Below are 26,777 nucleotides of genomic sequence, written 5' to 3'. Positions count from 1 at the left end.
GCCCATATACACACGCGCGCATTTACGTGTGCCCCTATACACACGCGCGCATCTACGTGTGCCCACACACGCGCGCATCCACGTGCGCCCATACGCATCTACGCTCGCCCATACACACGCGCCCATACACACGCGCGCATCCACGTGCGCCCACACGTGCCCCACAACCCACTCGCGCATCCATGTGCACCCATACGCACCTGCACCCCTTCCACATGTATTAATTGGGGAATTCAGATAAAAGTAACCAAGCATAAATGCTAAGCATTGTGATTCCCATAAACAAGTATTTATCATCTAATAAATACTACAGTGTATTTATATAGTTTATAATGTCACTAGATAAAGAGCTCCATTGGCATCTACGTGTGCCCACACAAGCGCGCATCTACATGTGCCCATACGCATACACATACATGCCTACATAGACATACGTATGCACAGATTTACATGCACCCATGTACACATATATATACGTACCCGTATACATATATATATACCCGCACATGCACCTGCGCCTCAGCGTGCCCCCCTGCGCCGAAACTTTAACTGCGGGGGCAGCCGTGAAGCATCTGCACGCACATACCTGCACATGTCACCCCTAAATACCCATATCTACATACTCAGACCCCTATATATAGACGTGTATGCACCCACATGCATATACATACCCGTATAAATACCTATACATACATCTACCCATACATATATACACATACACATAAACCCATATACATATATGTATATATACACATATACACATATATATACCCACATACATATATATATATATATATACACACACACACATCTCTGCACATGTCACCCCTAAATACCCATATCTACATACTCAGACCCCCATATCTATAGACATGTATGCACCCACATGTATATACATACCCGTATAAATACCCATACATACATACATCTACCCATGCATATATACACATACGCATAAACCCATATACATATATATACCCACCTATATATCCATATACATATATATACACCCATACCCATATACCCATACCCATACATGCATCCATCCAGATAAATATACATATACGCACACACACACACATATATATACCTACCCAAAAGCATACATGCATGATATCCACCTATCTACATACACGTACCCATGTATGCCCACATATATAACTCATATACCTATACCTACCCACCACATTTATTTATTCTTATTTATTTATTTTTAACTTTTTTTTTTTTTTTTTTTTTTTCACTTGCCCTGAGTATTTGTACTCCCTCTCCATCCCCTGAATGAAGGGAGTGGGGAGGGGAACCGCGGGAGCAGCCGCCTCTCCAGCTGCATGGCTGGTTGCTCCCCCCTCCCCCGACCGCGTGCGCATCTCCATTGAGTTCCCCCCACCACGTGGAGGAGCGCAAGCGCCGCCAGCCCCATGGCTGCGGGAACCATGAGGCACCGGGAGGGAGGGGGCAGCCCGCGTCCCGTATGCCTGTACGCGCGACGGGGCACCGGCCCGCTCCTACCCGGCACTGCCTCCACAGGTCCCATGCCTCTGCCAGACCCCCTCTCCCCGCACAAAATACCCCTGCCCCGACCACTGTTCCCCGCCGGACAAAAGGGGTCCTGAACCCCTCGGCGTCCGCCACGGCCCCACGCTATCCTCCCGAAATGGGAGGGAGGGGGGAGGGTGGGTCTACCCCGCGCTACGCTCCCAATCGGAGAAGGGAGGCCCCCCCCTGGGGGAAAGGCTAACTTACGTGGCCGACGCACGAGAGTGCGGGGAGAGAACCAGGTGTGGAAAGCGTAAATAAAAAACACAGTGTGAGGTTATTTTGAAACAGAATAACACGTGAATTTATTCAAGTCAAGTGCACAACGGAGACAGCTTCAAAACAAAAGCTCTCTAAATAATAACACGATATGCCATATATTTATACCCTAAATCCTAAAGCTCCACCCCTTTATGGGGGGCTTGCACGTCACTAAACATTACCTCATTTTGTAATACATAACAATATTAAAGTTGATGTCATTTTGTAATACATAACAATATTGTATAACTACCTGTCAGCTAGAAACCATTCTGGGGTTAAATGGGATGTGCCTATTCTGTCGCCTAGCAATATGTTATGAGAATAAATTCTACTGCAAGAATCTAAACTTATCTCATGGGTTCTCATAACTTTTAGCCTGTTTACACTTTCAATTTGAAGCTGATTGGATGAGGAAGAGTCAATAAGAGCGAAAACATTCCTTTCTCTGCTTCACACATTTGTTTATACAGAAATGAAACACAGAAATTAGACTCACAAAGACAAGACAAGATGGCGGATTGAAATATTCACACAAAATGGCTTCATCCTAAATGCTGTTATGTTGTTATGCCAGACCCCCTAATGTCTCAACTTCGTCAGTCCCTCCTCTGATTCTTTAAAACATTGTTTTTTGAGAATTATTGGTATGATTTTAGTCCAGAAACACGTTGGGAGGCACAAGGGTGCTCCATCATTTCATAATGTTGCTTGAGGGTGTAGGACAGTGCACGAGGGTGCCTGCCAAATGTAGTCATAGTCTCGTAGTATGGCGTTATAGCCAAATTCTTTTCCGGAGTTAGAACATTGTACTTGGCATCTTCTTTCTTCAAGGGACTGCTGTAGATTGTTTCAGCAAACAATGGCATCATATCTGCAGAGGGGGTTGCATATTTGTGGATCATGCCTTTGACAAACGTAACACAAACATAGATGAAAACGAGTATCACACTCACACACATTACCGCATTCAAAAATTTCGCTCCTAGTGATCCCACCAATCCAGTCAGCCCCAAAAGGTCCCAGTCTGTGTCACCTTCCTTCCTAAGTCTTTCTTGAATTTCTCCTATCTTATCTAACTCATCTTGTACCTTGCCACTCTGATCTTGGATGAAAACACAACATTGTTCTTTAATTAGGGCACATACACCTCCTTTTGATGCTAAAATATAATCTAAAACCATTCTATTTTGTAAGGCCATAAGCCTGATATAAACCTGTTCTTGGTTTAATGATGAAATTAAAAACTGCAAAATTAAGGCCACATCCTTCCTGTAAATTGTTATCTGACTGAACATACATTTTTACACAGGTTTCATTGGTTGGTGGAGACACTTGACCCATAAATTGATTCTTGTTCCTAGTGTGTGATACACCCTTTAAAGAGGTTCCCTTAAAAATGGGAAAATACAGAAATTATACACATAATACTAAAAACCTTATTTTATGCAAGCAACCTTTCTTTGGATATGCAGTTGCTAGATAAAGGAAATTGCATCTATCTCTATCATTATATACTTTCAGCTATTACTGAGAATTGAAGGGGTTTGGTATCTGTGGAAGCGAAATGCATGATCCTCACCCCTGCACGCATTGTATACATCATTCACTCTGAATATCAGAACAGACAATGTCTGCGATGGTCAAAAAGGCTGACTTATGATCCTTTCCTTGTGGCTGACACACCCCCTGGGTGACCCCCTCCTCTCGGTGGAGGTGCAACACACTTCTAGATCAAAGTTTTGCTGCATATGACATATACATAGAGAGTGATGAGTACTGCCAAAACACATACAAGAGCTTTCACAAGCCACGCTTCCAGGAAACCAATCCTCCCATCAAGGCTCATTTCTACATACACCTTAAATTTCTAACTTAAACACACTCTAAAGAATAAAAATATTGAGTCTCTGAAAAATGAAATGTTCTGATAGAAATCAGGAATATTGAGTCTCTAAAAAATAGAATGTTTTGAGTCTTTGAAAAAATGAAATGTTCCTTATAAGACCAGGCCTCTGCCTGGTATCTTATTTTCCTCGTTGGTTAACGGTCAAAGTTTATGTCTCGTCAAAACGTTAACTTGATGCGGCTGTGCTTTAGATGACTTTGGTCTTTGGTGGAGCTGGAATGAGCTTTACTGTACTTTGGGTCCAGGGAAAGAACTCTGCCACTTTAATTGCTGTATTGGTGGTTAGTACAGGCCCTTTCATCTGGGATGAAGAGCATGCTTGTTTAGGAACTACTTGACCTTTAACTCCGTCTCGTGTAGGTGCACTTTTATCATACCTTATGCCTAGAGAGACTCAAAAAATATATTAGTGGCATACAATACTTATAAATTGTTTTATTACCAATAGATGGTCCTTAATTTGTTCCTTTGAACTACTGATAGTCATAAGTCATCCCATAAGTGTCTCATAGGGAGATAATTTATACCTAGGAACAAATTCTTGTATCAATGTGTTTACTACTGTCTTAACATCCGCATATAGACAGAGGTATCTCCTATTAATGCTCCTCATATTTAAAACTAAGCAGCTAATGTGGACTTTACTGTACTACAATCTAAGTTCCTAAGGCTTTGGGCCTCAGTCATTGTCAAACCAATTGCTTCCATAATCAACTCTATCCTGTCTACAGGCCATATCCCTAAGACCTGGAAAACTACCAGAGCTGTCCCAATCTTCAAAAGTGGGGACAAAAACACTGTCTCAAACTACAGACCAATATCTCTTCTCCCAATACACACTTGCTCTCATTCATGCCTCACTATCATCTCCTCCGATGCAAATGGTATCAACCTTTTCATAAAATACTAACTAACCTTAAAACTTGCCCCACAAATTAAACATCCCAATAGCCTGCACTCATGGCTATTATTTCACACACAGTCACTCCTACCACACCCATTGTGGCCAAGCACTGCCATCTACAGCACTTATTCCCTCACCTGCTATCTCTGTAAATTTCCCTTAAACCTTAGATTGTAAGCTCTTAAGGGCAGGGATTTCCTTTCCTATTGTCTGATTTTGCTGCACTTACTATTCTATCATAATTTCCTCTACTGTATTCTTTATGAAGTGCTGAGAACATTTTTGACGCTATATATATATAAAGTCATACATTGCAATACACTACTATCCAAAGTCATGGACAAAAATGTGTTCACTCCCAATTAAACAATTACTATACTAAGACAAATACCCCTAGCCAATTCCAGTCAGGCCTCCACCCCAAACACTCCATTGTAACTATTCTGCTAAAATGTGAAATGCCTTGCATATAATATATACTCTGCTCACTTATGTAACTGTATTTGCCACTATATATCACCTGTCCTTTAACTCTATACCTAGAACATATCCAAAAATGAGAGGTGACTCCCAATTCACCACTTTGGCAAAACATTCTACAAATATTTTAACAATAACTACTGCTTATAATAAAATTGTACACCTATGGAAAAATAAATGGTTAAAAGTTATAAAATATATCACATATTCAGTTAATAGACAAATGATTTTGTATAAGACTTCACACTAATGTCTTGCTTTATATAATCTCTTTGCACAGTGCTGAGCACACGGTCAGCATTTTTTATTTTTTTTAAAGACACTCAGAGAAAAATTTCAGAGCTTGTTTATCTTGGGCAATTTGCCAGCCCGGGCGTTTCGCCAAAAAAGACCTTGAAAGTGCAAAACAGATAACAAAACAGTTTCTCCGTCTTCTAAATATTAATTACTGGATTGAAACTTCAGCTCAAAGTTAAAAATGGAGCTCTCTACACAGCAATAAAACCGAAAAAATGTATGGCCTCTCAAAAATAAAAATATGGCCTCTCAAAAAAATAAAAATATGACCTTTCAAAAATTAACCAACGGGCTTTTATATAGCTGAGGTTCATATAACTTCTTAACACACAAATAACGCCACACGCTCATGCTATCTCCCTCCACTCAGTTCTCTTTAATGCCTTCTGTATGAACTTTCATAGTTTCACTGATTTAATTCACTACAAATTTATGCTATCCTGTTGCAATTCTGTCCTTTCTCAAGCTACACAAACCTATTTCTTTCCATTAATCAACACTCATAAGTCTACCCCACACAAATTCTTCCTTCATCTCACCCCAGGACTTTTGCTGACTATTTTTAAGAAAGAGGTTGAATCCATACACCAGAACATTCCCTCTTCTTCCTCCTATCCTACTTTGCTTCCAACTCTCTACCTGCTTTCCTTGACTCTTTTTCCACTGTCTCAAAAGAGTGTCACCATCACTGTTGATCTAGTCTTCTCCCTCTAATCTGCTACATTTCCATTCTCCTTCAAACATGTAATAGTTATACCATGACTCAAAAATAGCAAGCTTGACCCTACCTCTCTTTCTAACTACTGAACTTGTCTTGCATTCTCCTGTTTGCTCCATTTTCTCACACCCATTCTCTCCTTAACCCTCTACAATCTGACTTCTGCACTGCTCCCTCCACGGAGACAATTCTCACTAAAATAACTCATGACCTATATGCTGCCCAAGACAGAGGTCATTACACTCTGCTCCTATTACTCCACCTCTCTGAAGCATTTGCCTCTGTGGACTACACTCTTCTCTTTTCTCTGTACACACTCTCTCTAGGTGACCTAATAACATCTCTTAGGTTTAAATATCACCACTATGCTGACAACACCCTCATTTACTTTTCAACCCTTGACCTTACACCTGCCATACAAACCTAAGTTTCTGAATGTCTCTCTGTTATCTCATCCTGGAAGGCCCTCTTTCGCCTTAAATTTAACATGGCAAAAACAGAGTTCCTCATACTTCCTCCCAAACCTGACCCTATTATCTCCTTCCACATTACTCTTGAATCTTCCATCCAGTAGCTCAAGCACGCTGCTTAGGGGTCACTCCCAACTCCTCTCTCATATTCTCCTCTTTCATTCAAAACATTTCTATAACTGTCGCTTTTTCTTCCACAATATCACAAAGATACACCTGTTCCTCTGTTGCTCAACTATTAAAAACTCTGATTCAGACCCTCATTCTCTCCCCTCTTGATTACTGTAATCCCCTGCTATCCCAGCTTCCTGACTTTCACCTGTCTTCCCTACTATCTATCCTAAACGCTGCTGCGAGAATCACTCTACTCTTTAAACTCTGATTCTGCGTTTCCCCTCCTGAAATTCCTCTCCTGGCTTCTAATCAAGTCCTACTGTTTCTGTATGCTCTCCCTACCTACCAAGTAGATTGTAAGCTCCTCAGAGCAGTGACTTCTCTTTGCTCAACTTTTAATTTTATGTCTGGATCACTTATTCTATGACCTCTTACCTTTACCATTTGATAACTATATGATTACGACATGCACCACTCCTGTGAAGCGCTGAGCCTATTAATGGCGTTCTATACATGAAAACATACAATACAATATATACTTCAAACAATGCTTATGAGCTTTTACCCATATTTTTAAACACAAAATATTCCATGTGTTTTTACTGGTTACACACAATACAGAACACACACAATACAGACACCCAAAGAACATAGACACAAACTTCTCTCCTACACAGCGAATCAGCTTCTCATATAAATAACCTGCTTTTATTCTCTTTCTAGTTGCCATTAGAACAGAAGGAAAAATAATATTTTCTGGTTCAAAAGACCTATTCGTGTGGCCAGTACGAACAAATCTTTTCAATTCCATTCTTTTTCTTCTACTCTCTCTCTTAGGGCTGCTCTGCAATTACTGGCAACATGTCCTACCTTTTTACACTTATAACACTTTCTGTCCCTTCCAAACACTTTCTGTCATAAAAATAACCCTCAATATCTACTTCCTCAACACCACATATGCCTTAATTATCTATCGGCAAATTCACTTGCTATATCTTTCCTATTCACTTTCTTTTTCACTTGTTATTATATTAACTTCTGTCCTGGCAATGGTAAAAAATAATACAGCGGGACCCTTCTGTCCCTCAACATAATTCTTTTGACCCATATTAACGTAAGGTATGTTTCCCTGTGGGATTCAAAAACACACGAGACGGCGCTCCCTGAGCCTATCAATCCCACAGAAAAAGACCCCTCTTTCATTTAAACATCTGCGCAATTAGTTGATAATAGTACAAACAAAAACAGTGCCATTCACTGGCCAACAAAATATTTATATTGTCTCTTTTCGTTCTCTGTATTCATTCTTTATTATTTTCGTCTGCAGACACACAATCCTTTGAGAATTTTTGGTTTCCCATTATTCCCCTGTTACAGAAATCAAATTTAATTGACCTGTACAATACTTCTTCGGTTACAGAAATCAAATTTAATTGACCTGTACAATACTTCGGCTACAGCAATCAACTGTTAATTGACCTGTACAATTTAGCGTTACAATAATCAACGCAAGCTGATTACGTACAACTCTTTTGGCATGTTATTGTTCTGAATAGTGTAAATATGCAGATAAGGACCTGTCACGAGACTGTTCCCCAATCACATTTTCTCACCATAACTATACCAAAGAAAAACTTGAATCACTTCAGCGGGTCCAACCCAGTCCTGATAAACCTTATACTTTTATAACATGGATACAGATAAGACTTTCTAACCAGATCTCCATGAATAACTCACTTGGTATGTAAATGACAAAACAGAGCAAATGTACAATCAGGGACCCGTCCTGCTCAGACAACAAAAATATTTATCACAACCCAGGACGGTCTGAAAACAATCCCTTTAAGCACAAAAACACTCACTTTCATCACCAAAACACCAAAACCTTTAACGGGACTCTTACCTTAGCCCCTAACAACTCTTAACAACTCTTACACTTTAAAATGAATACAGGAACAGAGAATAATAAATTCACGTGAAACTGCTAGGGATTCTTACTCGTCACATCAGATAAGACACCGTTCAAAAATCAGCTCCACGCACCACTCAAAACAATTTAATCAGGCTGTTTGTCTAAAAAATGCAGGTAGCCTTACCTTGATTCATATGTGAGCTCAGATTTGAGTGATGGAGGAGTGATTCATCCGGGTGCTCGATTCCGATGATATTGAGTACCTACTTCGGAATGCGCCATCTGTGGAAAGCGTAAATAAAAAACACAGTGTGAGGTTATTTTGAAACAGAATAACACGTGAATTTATTCAAGTCAAGTGCACAACGGAGACAGCTTCAAAACAAAAGCTCTCTAAATAATAACACGATATGCCATATATTTATACCCTAAATCCTAAAGCTCCACCCCTTTATGGGGGGCTTGCACGTCACTAAACATTACCTCATTTTGTAATACATAACAATATTAAAGTTGATGTCATTTTGTAATACATAACAATATTGTATAACTACCTGTCAGCTAGAAACCATTCTGGGGTTAAATGGGATGTGCCTATTCTGTCGCCTAGCAATATGTTATGAGAATAAATTCTACTGCAAGAATCTAAACTTATCTCATGGGTTCTCATAACTTTTAGCCTGTTTACACTTTCAATTTGAAGCTGATTGGATGAGGAAGAGTCAATAAGAGCGAAAACATTCCTTTCTCTGCTTCACACATTTGTTTATACAGAAATGAAACACAGAAATTAGACTCACAAAGACAAGACAAGATGGCGGATTGAAATATTCACACAAAATGGCTTCATCCTAAATGCTGTTATGTTGTTATGCCAGACCCCCTAATGTCTCAACTTCGTCACAGGCTGGAGGTCCTTCCGAATTTGCTGGCGGGAGGCAAAGAGGACTTGCCCCCGCCAGCTTGGCCTTAAGAAGCCACGGTTGGCCGCCTATAGCTGGGGGGGGTCGCTAGATTTCAAGCACACACAAATGAATCTGATGTGCTTTCTTGCGGACAGAAAAGCTGTTTCACAAAACATTTTTTTTTTTTTCAACTTTGTTTTTATTAGTTTTTTGTGCATACACATCATAGAAAACAGAATGTTGTCAAGTGTATCAGGTATACACCAAACTTACAGGAATACTTTACAAGTAACGGACGAACGTTGGGGGGACCACAGGACAGAACACAGACAGACTAACAACATCTAAGGACAAGGAAAGGAGGGGGGGGGTAGGGATGGGGGGAGCGGCCTGGGAGAAGCGCTGGTTCCACGTTTCGCAGGAGTCCTTCACCACCACAGCCTTTGCTCTGCTCCAGTCCACCTCTCAGAGGAGCCCAGCTCCGGTTCACATCAGATTTTCGTTGGTCGGTGAATTGATTCACCACTGTACCTCGGGGGGAGCCCTACTGTCCGATCGTCCTGTCCGGCCCCCAGCCCAACATCCAAGGAGAACCCACCTATCTCTATCAAAGCCATATTGTGGCCTCATTCATCCCCTGAATATCAGTTTGGGCAAGCCATAATGACCATACTTTTTCAAATTTGTCGGCTGAGTCGTTAACTAAACTCGTTAACTTCTCCATTCTGCAAATGAACCAAATTCTGTTTCTAATTTTATCAATAGAAGGAATCGCATTCTGATTCCACAGTGCTGCGGTCTCACACCTCATAGCGGTAGCAAAATGTGCTATCAGCTTGTTACCCGATCTAGATACCTCGTTTGTAGGTTTACCTAATAAAAATAGCCACGGGTCCAGCTGAATTGTGAGCCCTAAAAAGATCCTCTGCAGCCAATCGCGGATCTGGGTCCAGACCGGCACTAATCTCGGGCAAGACCATAGCATGTGCACCAGATCCCCCTGTTCCCCGCACCGCCTGGGGCAGAGCGGGGAAGCCCCTCGGACGAATTTAGCTAATCTGATTGGGGTGAGATACCACCTTAATAATACCTTATATGAGTTCTCCTTCAATGTCGTGCATATGGAGCTCGAGGCCGCAGCTTTGAACACCGCAGCCCAGTCCTCGTCCTCTAGTTGTGTCTGGAGATCCTCTTCCCATTGTGTCACGAAACGGGGTTTGACTGTCCTGTCTGAGTCAGTATTCACCACCTCTCTGTACAACGCAGAGATCAGTCCCCGCGTGTCTGCTCCGCGCACGCAGAATTTGGTCAGCGGTGGTCTCACCGGGTGTGCGTTATAAAATGCCCGAACCTGGAGGTACCTCATAAAATCAGTGTTAGGTAAGTCCGTTTCTGACTGTAATAGTTCAAAAGATTTGATCTTGCCCTTAACCTCCAGGTCCTTCAATCTACTAATCCCTAATTGCCGCCAGCGTGGGAAGCCTTTTTCTGCCAGCCCAGGAGCAAAGTCCGGGTTGCCATATAAAGGAGCCATCAGTGTGTGTTTAGAGGTCAAAGAGCAGCTACTTTTAGAAGCCTTCCAGACCGAGAGTGAGTTGAGCACAGAGGATAGAGGAATGAGTATATCCTTCACCCGTGTCCTCGGGTACCAGATTAGGTCCCTGAGCTCAAGCGGGGCGCACACCTCCTTCTCCAGTGCCACCCACCGCCTGAGCCCCGGGTCCCCATGCCACTGCGTGATTTGGCACAATTGTGCCGCTTTATAGTAGGATATGACGCTCGGAACCGCTAGACCACCAGCTTCCTTGGCTTTCTGCATAATTTTTCCTTTAATCCGTGGTTTTTTATCTTTCCAAATAAATTGAGAAATAGCTTTTTGGAGCCCTGCAATGTCTGCTCTAACCACGGCAACCGGGAGAGTTTGGAACAGATATAGAATTCGGGGAAGGATGTTCTTCTTGACACTATAGATCCTCCCCAGCCAAGAAATACCATATGCCTTCCACTCCTGCAGCTCTTTTTTGAGAGTCCTTAACAGTATGGGATAGTTAGCCGAATATAAGGAGCTCGCCTTTTTTGTGATCTGCAATCCTAGGTATTTCATGGCGGATGGTCGCCATCTAAACTCAAAATTGAGTTCTATCAACTTCTCCATTTCTCTTGGCATGTGTAGGCTTAAGGCCTCCGATTTAGCTTGATTTATTTTGAAGCCAGAGATCTGGGCAAAACGCTCTAGAAGCTTGAACAGATTGGGCAGCGAGATGAGCGGCTTGGCAATGGTTAGAATAATATCGTCCACGTACAGAGCCACTTTGTGCTCCTGCGAGTGGATCTGTACTCCAGCGATATCAGCGTTACTCCGAATTTGTGCTGCGAGTGGTTCGATGCATAAGGCGAATAGCAGGGGCGAAAGCGGACAACCCTGTCTCGTACCACTTTTGATTGGGAATAGTTCCGAGGGGAATCCCTGGTGAACCACTCTGGCTGATGGTGCCGTATATAGTGCCTTGACCGCCTGTTGAAATTTGCCTCCAAACCCAAATGCGCCAAGCGTGGACTCCAGGTATGGCCAATCAATCCTGTCAAAGGCTTTTTCCGCGTCTAAGCTTAGGGCTACACCCCGAATCTCATTGGCTCCCATAAAGTCTATTATATCCACAATTCTTCTAGTGTTGTCGGCCGCTTGTCTACCTCTAATGAAGCCAACTTGATCCGGGTGGATGAGCCCTGGCAGGATTACATTTAATCTATTGGCCAGTAATTTAGCGTAGATTTTTACATCTGTGTTAATTAATGATATTGGCCGGTAACTTTGGCAGCTAGTGGGATCCTTGTCCTCTTTATGAATTACTGAGATCGACGCCTGGAGCATCTGTCCCGGGAAGGGCTCTCCTGCTAATACTCCATTAAACAGCTGGAGCATGTGTGGAGCCAAAATTCCGATACATTTTTTATAGTACAGGTTGGAGAACCCATCCGGGCCTGGGGCTTTTGATGCTTTAAAGTTTTTTACTACCGCCTCTAGTTCTTCCCTTGTGAAGTCTCGTTGAAGAGCCTCTCGCTCCTTTCTGTTTACTTGTGGCAAGGCTGCGTCTGGTAGGAATTTCTGTAGATTACTACTTGTCCTAGCATTGTGAACTACCTTCTCTCCATTATATAGCTGTTCGTAGAATTTCGCGAACTCCCCTACTATGACTTTAGGGTTTGAGGAACTCTGGCCTCTTGCTGTCGTAATAGATTGAATGATAAAATTTGGTTTCCGATTACGGAGTCTGGTGGCCAGCATAGTGTCCGGTTTGTTAGCTTTCTCATAGAACTTCCTCTGCGTCCAACTCATGTCTTTCTCAGCCCTGGAGGTAAGGAGGAGGTTTAGCTGAATTCTAACGTCCTTCAACTCCCTCAGAGCATCATCTCTACCTGTCCGGTTATGTAGAATAGAGAGCTCATGTAACCTGTGATAAAGCTGGGATAATTTGGCTTCTTTTTTCTTTTTCCTATTTGCCGCTATACCGATTAATACCCCCCTAATCGTGGCCTTATGAGCCTCCCATAATAGTGAATGGGATTCCACACTGCCACTATTTATCCGGAAATAATCTGATATTTCAGATTTCACTTTGTTTTGGATCTCCGGGATTTTAATTATTGATTCATTTAGCTTCCAGTTTGCTCCTGGACTGACATTACTCAATTGAATGCATCTCAGCTCTACCGATGCATGGTCCGACCAAGTAATATCATGTATGCTTGTATCGGAAATTTGTGGGACCATTCTGCTCGATACAAAGAAGTGGTCAATCCTTGTAAGGAATCCGCTCCGTGGTTTACTGGTTGCCTTACCTTGCAGACAGTGCAGTCCTGGAGCACCTCTCCTGATGTTTGCTGCAGCCTGGATTCACTCACCAAAGCAATACACACTCCCTCTGGTATCTACTGCAGCTGTGCAGCCTACTGCTGCGGCACAGTTTATTCGAGCATTTGCCCGTTCTGTGCCGCAGCAGTAGCCTGGCGCGCGCCCGAGTGTGACGGGCGCGCGCCGAAGCAGCGGAAGAGCGCCCTCCGATCGGGGCACTCTCCCTACCGCTGCCGGGTCCGCCGGGTCCCCCGGAACCCCCTGCCGCTGTCCCGCGATCGCGGGACACCAGGGCTCCCTCGGGGAGCCCCTGGACACGCGTGCAGGGGGCGCACGCTCCCGATGACGCGTGACCGCGCGTCTATGACGCGCGGCACGCCGAGGGGCGGCCACTAGCAAGCCGGGAGATTTCCCGGCTTGCGGTACCGACCACACTTCAATAAAGTGTGTCGGTAGTGTATCACTGCAACCTAGACTTGCATTCATTCATTGGAGCAGTACCTTCACACCCCCCTCCGGGGATTGGCCCGCTGGCCTTTAAGTATTGTCTTCCCATAATGCTCCCTGCCGAGCATAGTCCTTCCTGGATGTCACTATCTGTTCTGCCACAAGCCCTCGCTTGTTCCTGTCCCTCATGCTGAAGCGGAGTATTCTCCTTGTTGTCTGCAGCTCCAGGTTTCCTAAGGCCGGCTGCTATATTCACGCAGCGGTCTGCTCCAGTCTCCTGTGTTGTAGCTGAGTACTCTTCTTGTTCACTTCAGCTCCTTGTTCCTGGGACCGGCTGCTATATTCACGCAGCGGTCCACTCCTGTTCTCCTGTGCTGAAGCAGAGGTTTCGTCCCTGCGTCCTTCAGCCTCCTGGATTCCTGCACTGAAGCGGAGGTTTCGTCCCAGCGTCCTTCAGTCTCCTGGATTCCTGCACAGTAGCGGAGGTTTCCCTGTGTATCTTCAGCTTCCTGGTTCCTGGGGCCTACTCTTTCCCTAATCTAGAGAGGCCGTGTCCTGGTTCCTGCACTGAGACAGAGGATTCCCTAGCCCGCTCAGGACTCTTGCGCTGTAGCACTGGTGCACCCGTGCAGCAAAGCGGTGTGCTACTCTGGTTTGCCTACCATCTCCTGTGACCAGCACCATGGGCCATGGCCGTCGCTCGCGCAGAGCCCAACCCCGCGCTCCTAAGCTGAAGCGGGGTTCTCCTGACTACATGTTGCCGAACTCTTGCCTGAACAATGTTTATCCTGATGTCTCCTGTCCTGACCCTGGCTTCTACAACGACGACGCTGTCTTCTCCAATCCTGATCCTGCGACATATGACTACGAACTGCGCAATCCGGATCAGCCTGCGCGGTCTCAGGTCGTGCTTTTACAACCCCACCTCAGCCTCGCGGTCCGGTCCTGGTTTGTGGCGAGCAGAACCCTGACAGTATGCTCGGCCGCACAAACTCGGACCGCGCTGTGGTGAGGGTTGGTAAGTTTCTGTCTGAAAGCCTGTCCCAGCCTGTAAACCAGTCCCAGTGTGAATACCAGTTTCTATGTGAGATAATACCCCTGATTGAAGATCTGATTGTGTTTGTAGGTTTAACCCCTTTGCAAAACAAATGCCGTAATGATCTCATGATGAAGGTTTACCGCCTCCGGGACTTAAAACAATCGCTGGCCGCTTGTATTTGCTTTCCTGGTTACCCTTTAACTTGGGAAAATGTGTACCCTTTAGAATTGGACGACGCCCAAAAGGAACTCTCTTCCCTGGCCTTGTCTTTAGACATTTATATAGCAAAAGAGGACCCTCTCCTTATGTTGGCTGATGCCCAAAAAACACTCCATATCCTTTCCATGACATTGGACATTTGCATAAAGGAACAGGATCCTCCCCTCGCCAGCTTCGCTGCCGCTTGGCTGTATCCCTGGTCTACCACGGATCCTTGCCCTGAGTGTATGGCCGGGTTCCCTGACGCCAATGATATGTTTTCGTTAACCCCTGCCGATCAGTCCTGTGAGGTTCCCCTGGAGAATACATATGTTGCTCTACCCAGCACTAATGTTCTTGTATCAGAGAATAAGTTCATTAGTTCTCCTATTTCTAGCTCAGAAGTCCTTTCTCTAGGTCTTGAGGGTTTTCCAGCTTTAACCCCTGCCGACCAGTCCTGTGAGGTTCCCCTGGAGAATACATATGTTTCACTAGCCAACACTAAGGTTCTACTATCAGAGAATAAGTCCCTTTGTTCCCCTATTTCTAACTCCGAATCTGTCACTCCAGCTCTTGAGGGTTTTCCAGCTTTAAACTCTGCTAGGCAGTCCTGTGCGCTTTCCCCGTCAGAGAAAGAATCCCTAAGTTCTGTTCCCAGGGTTATTTCTGTATTAACCCCTGTGGGGCAGCTCTCTGAGTTTCCTTTGGTAAATCCCTGTTCTCTGCCAGCCATGGTCACGCCCCTAGCTTCAGACGAGAGATTCCTGGTCTCTCCTAATACAGAGATATTACCTATGTTTTACTCTCAGGCATTGTCTGCATTAACCCCTGTAAATTCTTGCTGCCTCCAAGTTAATGCCTTCGTTTTAGCCTCAGAGAATGAGTCCACAAGTCAGACAGCAGAGGTTGCATTGAGGGATTCCCATAACCGTACGGAGTCCCTAGATATTCTTTGCTATAAATCCCCTGCTTCAGCTCAAGTTTCCGCAGTTTCGTCTCCGGAGACTTCGGCTAAAGTTCTGGTTCCTGATAAATGTATTCAGGAGTCAGGTTTTTCCCTAAGCTTGCTCGCAGAGTTCCTTCTCCCGGGTGTTTCGCTGAACCAGCCTGTCGCCCACATAGCGGTGATCCCTGCTTCAGTGCATAGTTCCCACATTATGGAGTCTGCAGTAATTTCTGGTTTCCCAGACATTCCTTACCAAATACCTACTTCAGAGACCAGTACAGTTATGATTCACCCCCGTGTACTGTCTGAGTTCTCCTCCTCTTTAAGCTTAGGGTTAAAAGCGTACAGTAGTCTGTATGTCCCTCCTGGGGTTCATATTATGTTCCCAGGAATGTTTGCTGACGCACGGTTTTCTCCCAAAAGTGACGCTTTTTCATATAGATTAGTAAAAAGCTTGCACACTGTTTCCCTTTTCGCTGAATTGTGTCTTTCTAGTTTTGAGACTCTGAGAGGTAATGATTCTCCTTCTGATTCTGAAGCTCTTCCTACAAGGAGTATCCTGATTGGGGGTCCCCCTGATTTCTCTGTCCAGGCTAATTCTCCAGGGATCAGCATATCTGTGGTCACTTCCTTAGTACTGTCTGAGGTCACCATGCATATATTACAAGTCCTGGGGTTTAAATCTGAGCTATTTAGCTGTCCTGCCTTTGCTGAAACCCAGTCCCTCAGTACTGTGTCTAAATATGTCCCAGCAAACATGGGGTTACTCTGGGAAGAAATTAAAGCTCCTGTCTTAAAGGGTATTTTTTCTCACATGTCCAGCAAATCTAGAACCTCAGTAATTGTTTCTAAGTCACTTATCAATACATCTGATTTTTTCTCTAATCAAACCCAGACACCCTCACTATCGGTTAGGAGTCCTGTGATCAGAGATTTTGCACTAGAAAACACACCAATTCATGTTTTTGTCAGGTTAGGTACCCCTGTGGTTAGGGCCATTGCAGTTTCGGAAAAGACTCCTTGTACTCCTAAGGTGCCTGTCATTAAGAGTTTTCATAGTTCATACTTGCTGCTTGTTGATTCTCAAGGTCCTGTCACTGAGGTACAGACTTCAGCTTCTGATGTTAGCTTCCCTCCCACCACTACCCTGGCTCTGCCTTTTTCTCAAGCTACTGATTTGAAAATCCCAAGGACTATTCCTGATTCACTGACAATACTATCTCCCAATGAAGATTTCCCAGTATTGGAGAGCTCTACTGTTGTTTGCTTCTCTGCTCCTGCTAAACCATGGTTTTGTCCCTCGGAATTTTCGGTTGCCCCTGTTATTTCCTCTCAGTTGGAAATACTCTGTACGTATCCCAAGATTTCGGTCCCTATGCCGGGTTTACTGCTTGCCTTGTCACCTTCCATACCAATATCGGGAGATGCTTCCAACCAGCCTATACCATTACTAACCATTACCTGGGAGCCTTCTAGAGGAGAAAATTCTCGCAAATTTCAACATGCAGTGGTCAGCCAAGACTTTTTCTGTTACAAAGTTCCTCCTGGTGTATTCGATCAACTATCAGGGCCGCTGAGCCTAGATTCAGGTTCCTTTATTAAAGACTGGGCTTCCTGTATGGGTTCTTCTGCCGTTTCTGCTCTGGAACCCTCTGGTTCTTCACAGCCCTGGATTTCCAAGTCATTTTGCGGGGCGAGCCATGTACCAAGGATGTTTCTTCTACCACTCTTATTTCCTAGAACTGTACTCACCAAGGAACTGCTAGTTTACGGATCCCCTTTCCACCTAAGAACTTTAGGAACAATTCGATGTCTCCGAGACCCATGGATGGTCCTGTCTGGCCGCTGTTTTCACCGTGGGGTGGGGGTACACTAAGGAGTAACCACGAGTCTCTGGACCACGACTCTACCCCCAATCCTAGACGTTCAGCACCAATTCCCGGTCCCCCAACTCTATGTGTGCTCATGTTCGCCCGGAGGTCTCGCGTGAAGGGGGGGGTACTGTAAGGAATCCGCTCCGTGGTTTACTGGTTGCCTTACCTTGCAGACAGTGCAGTCCTGGAGCACCTCTCCTGATGTTTGCTGCAGCCTGGATTCACTCACCAAAGCAATACACACTCCCTCTGGTATCTACTGCAGCTGTGCAGCCTATCACTGCAACCTAGACTTGCATTCATTCATTGGAGCAGTACCTTCACACCCCCCTCCGGGGATTGGCCCGCTGGCCTTTAAGTATTGTCTTCCCATAATGCTCCCTGCCGAGCATAGTCCTTCCTGGATGTCACTATCTGTTCTGCCACAAGCCCTCGCTTGTTCCTGTCCCTCATGCTGAAGCGGAGTATTCTCCTTGTTGTCTGCAGCTCCAGGTTTCCTAAGGCCGGCTGCTATATTCACGCAGCGGTCTGCTCCAGTCTCCTGTGTTGTAGCTGAGTACTCTTCTTGTTCACTTCAGCTCCTTGTTCCTGGGACCGGCTGCTATATTCACGCAGCGGTCCACTCCTGTTCTCCTGTGCTGAAGCAGAGGTTTCGTCCTTGCGTCCTTCAGCCTCCTGGATTCCTGCACTGAAGCGGAGGTTTCGTCCCGGCGTCCTTCAGTCTCCTGGATTCCTGCACAGTAGCGGAGGTTTCCCTGTGTATCTTCAGCTTCCTGGTTCCTGGGGCCTACTCTTTCCCTAATCTAGAGAGGCCGTGTCCTGGTTCCTGCACTGAGACAGAGGATTCCCTAGCCCGCTCAGGACTCTTGCGCTGTAGCACTGGTGCACCCGTGCAGCAAAGCGGTGTGCTACTCTGGTCTGCCTACCATCTCCTGTGACCAGCACCATGGGCCATGGCCGTCGCTCGCGCAGAGCCCAACCCCGCGCTCCTAAGCTGAAGCGGGGTTCTCCTGACTACATGTTGCCGAACTCTTGCCTGAACAATGTTTATCCTGATGTCTCCTGTCCTGACCCTGGCTTCTACAACGACGACGCTGTCTTCTCCAATCCTGATCCTGCGACATATGACTACGAACTGCGCAATCCGGATCAGCCTGCGCGGTCTCAGGTCGGTGCTTTTACAACCCCACCTCAGCCTCGCGGTCCGGTCCTGGTTTGTGGCGAGCAGAACCCTGACAATCCTACTGTAGCTGTCATGTGGGTGGGAGTAGAAAGAATAACTGCGATCCCACTGGTGCTGCTCTCTCCAAATGTCCACCAGGCTAGTCTGTTTGAGGCCTTTCAGTAGTGAGATATTCCCTTCTCTCTTATTATTTTTCTGGGACGTAGACCTATCTACCTTTGCATTCATGACTGTGTTAAAGTCGCCACCTAGAATTATTTGTCCCTCAGCCCATAACTGAAGCTTCTGAAAAAATGTGTTGTAAAAGTCTAGTTGACCTTCATTTGGCGCATATATACACGCTAATGTCATTCTGACCTGCTTAAGGAGCCCGACCAGCACTAGGTACCTTCCCTTTGGATCCCTTTTAACCTTTTCAACCTGGAAGGGGGTGTGATTCTGAAACAGGATAGCTACACCTTTCTTTTTCTCTGCCCCTGATGCTAGGAAGAACTTTCGGAAGTTAGAATCGAGGAATTTCGGGTTGTTACGCGAGCTGAAGTGAGTCTCCTGTAGGAAGACCACGTCCGCCCTTCTCCTCTTGAACTCAGTGAAAGCGACTCTTCGCTTGTGTGGACTGTTGAGCCCTTTGGCGTTTTGCGAGATAAAAATTACCTCCATTTTATGTAGCAGTGTCTGTATGGGCCTAATATGTATGCCGATCTGATCTTACCCCAGACCCTGGACATGTTCTGCTCGTGAACTTTGTAGAGTAGACTCCGGAAGCGCCTATTCAACCCACCGCCTGTTGGGACTGGGGAGGGAAAGGGAGATAACATGAGGGAGGAATACAAACATATAACACAAATAAACAACATGAGAACCGTATTGGTCCTAAGAGACCTCGGGTTCAGTGCCCGGTGGAGATACTTTCTCCCTGGACCCTCCTCCCCCCTGGTCCATCTCTGTGGCTTCCAGAACGCGCCACAGATCTCCGGGTCAGTACCAGGTAGGTGGGCTATGACCCCCCTCCTGGCAAGGACGCACATGCCTGCAGGCAGAGTGGTGGCTGCACTCCCCCCCGCCGGCCGCTCTGTGCGTTACAAAACCTAGCAACTATCTTCACTTCTATCTATTTTATTAACTCTTATTAACCTATTCTTAATCTTTTAACTATTTTGAGCTCTATTCGTGAGCTCTTATCTCTTATCTATAACTGAAACTACAACTACACACCCTGTGCTACCCCTGCTCTTTCTACCTCTAACTACTTCTTCCTCTCCTCCTCTATTCCTCACTGCTCCCAGGCTCGGTTGCTCTCCCCCTTTCCCCCTCCCTCTGGGATCATGTCTAACCCCTCACTGCTGCATCTCTGTTATCCCTTGTGTGAGCCCCCTGCTTGCATCTCTCCCGAACCCCTCCGTCCTCACTCATGTTCCTTTTTCCCCTACAGTATCTACTCTATACTATATATACTATTCCTTGCTACTATATTATGCTTTAGGTAGGACAACTATACATGTATTTGCTATATTCTCCCCTTTGCCTCCTTGCACTGGCTGGGGCCTTCGCCTCCCCCCCCCCCTCTCCCCCTCCCCTCCTCCCCTGTTCAGAGGTATCCCCTCCCCGAGCGGCCAGGCAGCCTCCTTCTGCACCGCTAACTCGAGTCCTTCCTGAGGAGTTCAGTATGTCCCGCGGTCGCTTCCCTGGCGGTGGAGCTCGCGTGCCTCCGTCAGAGGAGACCTCTTCACTTCCTGCAAGTCGCCTCGTGCCCTTCTGTCCTCCTTCCTCACCAGTAGGTAGATAGCCGCCATTTTGGGGACCCATGTGCTATGGCCATCTGCTTAGTGCCGCCATATTCGGCAGCGGGACGACTCCGGAGCCTCGACAGTCTCACGGTAGGGGGGATTTCTGCCTTGGTCTGTGTGTCAGGGTGTGTTGAAACTGCGCAACGGGCGCAACTGCAGCTCGCGAATGTTATTGTGTCCCGCATTTAAGGGCTTTTCCCTCTTCCCCCCTCCTTGCTTAGGCTCCTCTCCGGTGTGGGTGGGGAACCCTGCTTTCCTGGCGGGGAGCCCGTCCTCTTCCCCTGCTGGGCTCCCTCCGCACCATTGTCCTGTGGGCCCTGCACTCCCAGTTTTTTAAGGAAGGCTGCCCCTTCTGAGGGGTGCTTGAGCACCTGCGGACTGCCGTTTTTAATGGCTACTAGGGCGAATGGAAATGCCCATCGATATCGCACCTCGCTGTCCCTTAGGGCCTTGGTTATATGCCCTACCGCTCTCCGTCTGGCCAACGTTAGAGGGGACAGATCTTGGAAGATCAAGAGGGTAATCCCCTCGAAGGTAATGTGGGGGTGGCACGGGCTATTCTGCTCACCTCTTCTTTGACAGAGAAGTAGTGGAGCCGGAGGATCACGTCCCTAGGGGGATTGGAGGGCATGGGTCTGGATCGTAGGGCCCTATGGCATCTGTCCATTCTAAAGTCTGAAGCCGGGCTGCCTGGTAGTATTGAGGCCATCCACCGGGATAGTAGAGCTTCTGGGTCCAGGATTTCTTCTGGTATCCCCCGAACTCTGAGGTTGTTTCTTCTATCCCTATTCTCCCCGTCCTCTTGTCTGGCTTCCAGCTCTGCCACTCTCTGTTCCAGCGCCTGTACCCGGGAGTTTGTCTCTTTGTGGGTATTGGAGCTAGCTTCCATGCGCTCCTCCAGTTCGTTGGTCCTTGTACCTATTTGTATGAGTTCGTGTCTGAGCCCCTCCACCTCTCCTCTGAAGAAAGATTTGAGATCAATTAATAATCGTGATATTTCTTTTTTAATGACTTTTGTTTGCTCTGCTGCCGCTCTTGAGCCCTCCGCATCTTGAGCTGAATCTGAATCAGAGACAGCCGACATCTCAGCAGCCCCAGCCTTGCTTTGGCTGGTAAAGTAGGCCCTGACATCTGACTTGCGTCGGGTCTTTTGTCTTGTAGCAGCCATCCTTTTTTGGGGCTTATTATCTTGACTGGGACGGGTTTAGACGGCTGTCGCTCTGTTTTTTTTTCCGAAAATGCTGGTTTTGCTAGTGTTTATTTTCTTTATTGTGCCGGTGGTTGGAGGAGCTGTGTGTCTATGCAACCATCCTCAACCAGCCCCGCATGCGCATCCTTCAAAGGGAGGGGGGGGGCGTCAAAGGGAGGGGGGGGCGTCAAAGGGAGGGGGGGGGGCGTCAAAGGGAGGGGGGGGGGCGTCAAAGGGAGGGGGGGGGCGTCAAAGGGAGGGGGGGGGGCGTCAAAGGGAGGGGGGGGGCGTCAAAGGGAGGGGGGGGCGTCAAAGGGAGGGGGGGGCGTCAAAGGGAGGGGGGGGCGTCAAAGGGAGGGGGGGGGCGTCAAAGGGAGGGGGGGGGCGTCAAAGGGAGGGGGGGGGGCGTCAAAGGGAGGGGGGGGGGCGTCAAAGGGAGGGGGGGGGGCGTCAAAGGGAGGGGGGGGGCGTCAAGGGGAGGGGGGGGGCGTCAAGGGGAGGGGGGGGGGCGTCAAGGGGAGGGGGGGGGCGTCAAGGGGAGGGGGGGGCATCAAGGGGAGGGGGGGGGGCGTCAAAGGGAGGGGGGGGGCGTCAAAGGGAGGGGGGGGGCGTCAAAGGGAGGGGGGGGGCGTCAAAGGGAGGGGTGGGGCGTCAAAGGGAGGGGGGGGCGTCAAAGGGAGGGGGGGGCGTCAAAGGGAGGGGGGGGCGTCAAAGGGAGGGGGGGGGCGTCAAAGGGAGGGGGGGGGGCGTCAAAGGGAGGGGGGGGGCGTCAAAGGGAGGGGGGGGGCGTCAAAGGGAGGGGGGGGGCATCAAAGGGAGGGGGGGGCGTCAAAGGGAGGGGGGGGGCGTCAAAGGGAGGGGGGGGGGGGCGTCAAAGGGAGGGGGGGGGCGTCAAAGGGAGGGAGGGGGGGGGGGCGTCAAAGGGAGGGAGGGGGGGGGGCGTCAAAGGGAGGGGGGGGGGCGTCAAAGGGAGGGGGGGGTCAAAGGGAGGGGGGGGGTCAAAGGGAGGGGGGGGGGTCAAAGGGAGGGGGGGGGGCGTCAAAGGGAGGGGGGGGGCATCAAAGGGAGGGGGGGGGCGTCAAAGGGAGGGGGGGGCGTCAAAGGGAGGGGGGGGGCGTCAAAGGGAGGGGGGGGGCGTCAAAGGGAGGGGGGGGGGCGTCAAAGGGAGGGGGGGGGGCGTCAAAGGGAGGGGGGGGGGCGTCAAAGGGAGGGGGGGGGCGTCAAAGGGAGGGGGGGGCATCAAAGGGAGGGGGGGCGTCAAAGGGAGGGGGGGGCGTCAAAGGGAGGGGGGGGCGTCAAAGGGAGGGGGGGAGGCGTCAAAGGGAGGGGGGGGGCGTCAAAGGGAGGGGGGGGGCGCGTCAAAGGGAGGGGGGGGGGGGCGTCAAAGGGAGGGGGGGGCGCGTCAAAGGGAGGGGGGGGGGCGTCAAAGGCATGGATTCCTCCCCCTGCATTTCCTGCAGTGGACAGGAGGGGGGGGCAGTGGACAGGAGGGGGGGGGGCAGTGGACAGGAGGGGGGGGGGCAGTGGACAGGAGGGGGGGGGGCAGTGGACAGGAGGGGGGGGGCAGTGGACAGGAGGGGGGGGGCAGTGGACAGGAGGGGGGGGCAGTGGACAGGAGGGGGGGGCAGTGGACAGGAGGGGGGGGCAGTGGACAGGAGGGAGGGGGCAGTGGACAGGAGGGGGGGGGGGCAGTGGACAGGAGGGGGGGGGCAGTGGACAGGAGGGGGGGGCAGTGGACAGGAGGGGGGGGCAGTGGACAGGAGGGGGGGGCAGTGGACAGGAGGGGGGGGGCAGTGGACAGGAGGGGGGGCAGTGGACAGGAGGGGGGGGCAGTGGACAGGAGGGGGGGGGCAGTGGACAGGAGGGGGGGGGCAGTGGACAGGAGGGAGGGGGCAGTGGACAGGAGGAGGGGGCAGTGGACAGGAGGGGGGGGGCAGTGGACAGGAGGGGGGGGCAGTGGACAGGAGGGGGGGCAGTGGACAGGAGGGGGGGCAGTGGACAGGAGGGGGGGGCAGTGGACAGGAGGGGGGCAGTGGACAGGAGGGGGGGGCAGTGGACAGGAGGGGGGGGCAGTGGACAGGAGGGGGGGGGCAGTGGACAGGAGGGGGGGGGGGCAGTGGACAGGAGGGGGGGGGCAGTGGACAGGAGGGGGGGGGGGCAGTGGACAGGAGGGGGGGGGCAGTGGACAGGAGGGGGGGGCAGTGGACAGGAGGGGGGGGCAGTGGACAGGAGGGGGGGGCAGTGGACAGGAGGGGGGGGGGCAGTGGACAGGAGGGGGGGGGGCAGTGGACAGGAGGGGGGGGGCAGTGGACAGGAGGGGGGGGGGCAGTGGACAGGAGGGGGGGGCAGTGGACAGGAGGGGGGGGCAGTGGACAGGAGGGGGGGCAGTGGACAGGAGTGGGGGGGGCAGTGGACAGGAGGGGGGGGGCAGTGGACAGGAGGGAGGGGGCAGTGGACAGGAGGAGGGGGCAGTGGACAGGAGGGGGGGGCAGTGGACAGGAGGGGGGGGCAGTGGACAGGAGGGGGGGCAGTGGACAGGAGGGGGGGCAGTGGACAGGAGGGGGGGGGCAGTGGACAGGAGGGGGGGGCAGTGGACAGGAGGGGGGGGGCAGTGGACAGGAGGGGGGGGGCAGTGGACAGGAGGGGGGACGCAGTGGACAGGAGGGGGGACAGGTGGGGGGACGCAGTGGACAGGAGGGGGGACGCAGTGGACAGGAGGGGGGGGCAGTGGACAGGAGGGGGGGGCAGTGGACAGGAGGGGGGGGCAGTGGATAGGAGGGGGGGGCAGTGGACAGTGACACACACACACACACACACACACACACCTCAGTTGATGCGCCCTTTCTCAGTTCCGTTTGGCGCCGGAGGTGGGGAGCGACACCTACCTGTACTTCCGGGCGCCGCCACCGTCTGACTCGGCGCCGCGAGGGAGGAAGGGGGTCCGCCATCTTACGCGCCACGTGGCAGCTGCGGGAAGCGAGGTGATTTGGAGCGGGGAGGGGGGAGAGGTGATTTGGAGCGGGGAGAGGTGATTTGGAGCGGGGAGAGGTGATTTGGAGCGGGGAGAGGTGATTTGGAGCGGTGAGGGGGGAGAGGTGATGCCGCTGGGGAGGGGGAAGAGGTGATGCCTCTGGGGAGGGGGAAGAGGTGATGCCGCTGGGGAGGGGGAAGAGGTGATGCCGCTGGGGAGGGGGAAGAGGTGATGCCGCTGGGGAGGGGGAAGAGGTGATGCCGCTGGGGAGGGGGAAGAGGTGATGCCGCTGGGGAGGGGGAAGAGGTGATGCCGCTGGGGAGGGGGAAGAGGTGATGCCGCTGGGGAGGGGGAAGAGGTGATGCCGCTGGGGAGGGGGAAGAGGTGATGCCGCTGGGGAGGGGGAAGAGGTGATGCCGCTGGGAAGGGGGAAGAGGTGATGCCGCTGGGGAGGGGGAAAAGGTGATTTGGAGAGGGGAGAGAGGTGTGTGTGTGTGTGTGTGTGTGTGTGTGTGTGTGTGTGTGTGTGTGTGTGTGTGTGTGTGTGTGTGTGTGTGTGTGTGTGTGTGTGTGTGTGTGTGTGTGTGTGTGTGTGTGTGTGTGTGTGTTTTATTTATTTTTTTGGACCTTTGGCCCGTCACTCCGCCTCAGGCCAATGAGAGGTGTGGGGGGCGGGCCAAGGGGGTGGTGTGAGTGTGTGAGGCCAATGAGAGGTGTGCGGGGGCGGGCGGGCCAAGGGACCAATGAGATTGCCGCTAGGGACACCGGACGTCCAGCAGGCAGGCATGCATGCAGGCAGGCAGGCAAACATACAGTGCTTTCACTAATATAGTATAAGATGTAAGTTTTCATGCAAGATATTGTGACGGCAACTGAAATCCTGAATTCAGAAATATTGGTCATGGTTTTAGTATCCTATTAGACTATTTTTTCTTTACCAAATCAAGTAAGATGCTTGTTTGTTCAAGTGTACTTTTTGTATAATATATTCTTAAACAGAAAACGTAAGCTCAATTTAAGCAAGATTTCAAGCACACACAAATGAATCAGATGTGCTTTCTTGCGGACAGAAAAGCTGTTTCACGAAACATTTTTAAGAGTTCTATAGTGTAGTGGTTATCACACCTGCTTTACACGCAGAAGGTCCTGGGTTCAAAACCCAGTAGAACTATTCAGTTGTCTCGTCTTTTAATCATAAATGTATGTTTTCGAACAAGATATTGTGACGGCAACGGAAATCTTGAATTCAGAAATATTGGTTATGGTTTTAGTATTCATTTAGATAAATTTTTCTTTACCAAATAAAGTAAGATGCTTGTTTGTTGAAGTGTACTTTTTGTAAAATATATTATTAAACAGAAAACGTAAGCTCAATTTAAGCAAGATTTCAAGCACACACAAATGAATCAGATTTGCTTTCTTGAGGACAGAAAAGCTTTTTTTGGAAATATTTTTAAGAGTTCCATAGTGTAGTGGTTATCACGTCTGCTTAACACGCAGAAGGTCCTGGGTTCAAAACCCAGTGGAACTATGTAGTTGTTTTGCCTTTTATGTGTAAATATACGTTTTCAAACAAGATATTGTGATGGCAACGGAAATCTTGAATTCAGAAATATTGGTTATGGTTTTAGTATCCTTTTAGACTATTTTTTCTTTACCAAATCAAGTAAGATTCTTGGTTGTTCAAGTGTAGTTTTTGAAATATATATTATTAAACAGAAAACGTAAGCTCAATTTAAGCAAGATTTCAAGCACACACAAATGAATCAGATATGCTTTCT

The 26,777-nt window shown here is 48.8% G+C and overlaps 2 non-coding genes across 2 annotated transcripts; both read left to right on the top strand.

Annotated features, from left to right (window-relative positions):
- The first annotated feature begins 26,094 nt into the window (after positions 1-26,094).
- On the top strand, positions 26,095-26,167 carry TRNAV-UAC (transfer RNA valine (anticodon UAC)). Its single transcript has one exon. It is a non-coding gene; the product is annotated as a tRNA-Val (tRNA).
- A 287-nt stretch (positions 26,168-26,454) lies between these two features.
- TRNAV-AAC (transfer RNA valine (anticodon AAC)) lies at positions 26,455-26,527 on the top strand. Its single transcript has one exon. It is a non-coding gene; the product is annotated as a tRNA-Val (tRNA).
- The last annotated feature ends 250 nt before the right edge of the window (positions 26,528-26,777 follow it).

The sequence above is a fragment of the Ascaphus truei genome, chromosome 18 (assembly GCF_040206685.1).
Source record: "Ascaphus truei isolate aAscTru1 chromosome 18, aAscTru1.hap1, whole genome shotgun sequence".
NCBI lineage: Eukaryota > Metazoa > Chordata > Amphibia > Anura > Ascaphidae > Ascaphus > Ascaphus truei.
The sequence above is the reverse complement of the archived record's forward strand: the minus strand, read 5'-3'. Positions and strand labels throughout refer to the sequence as shown.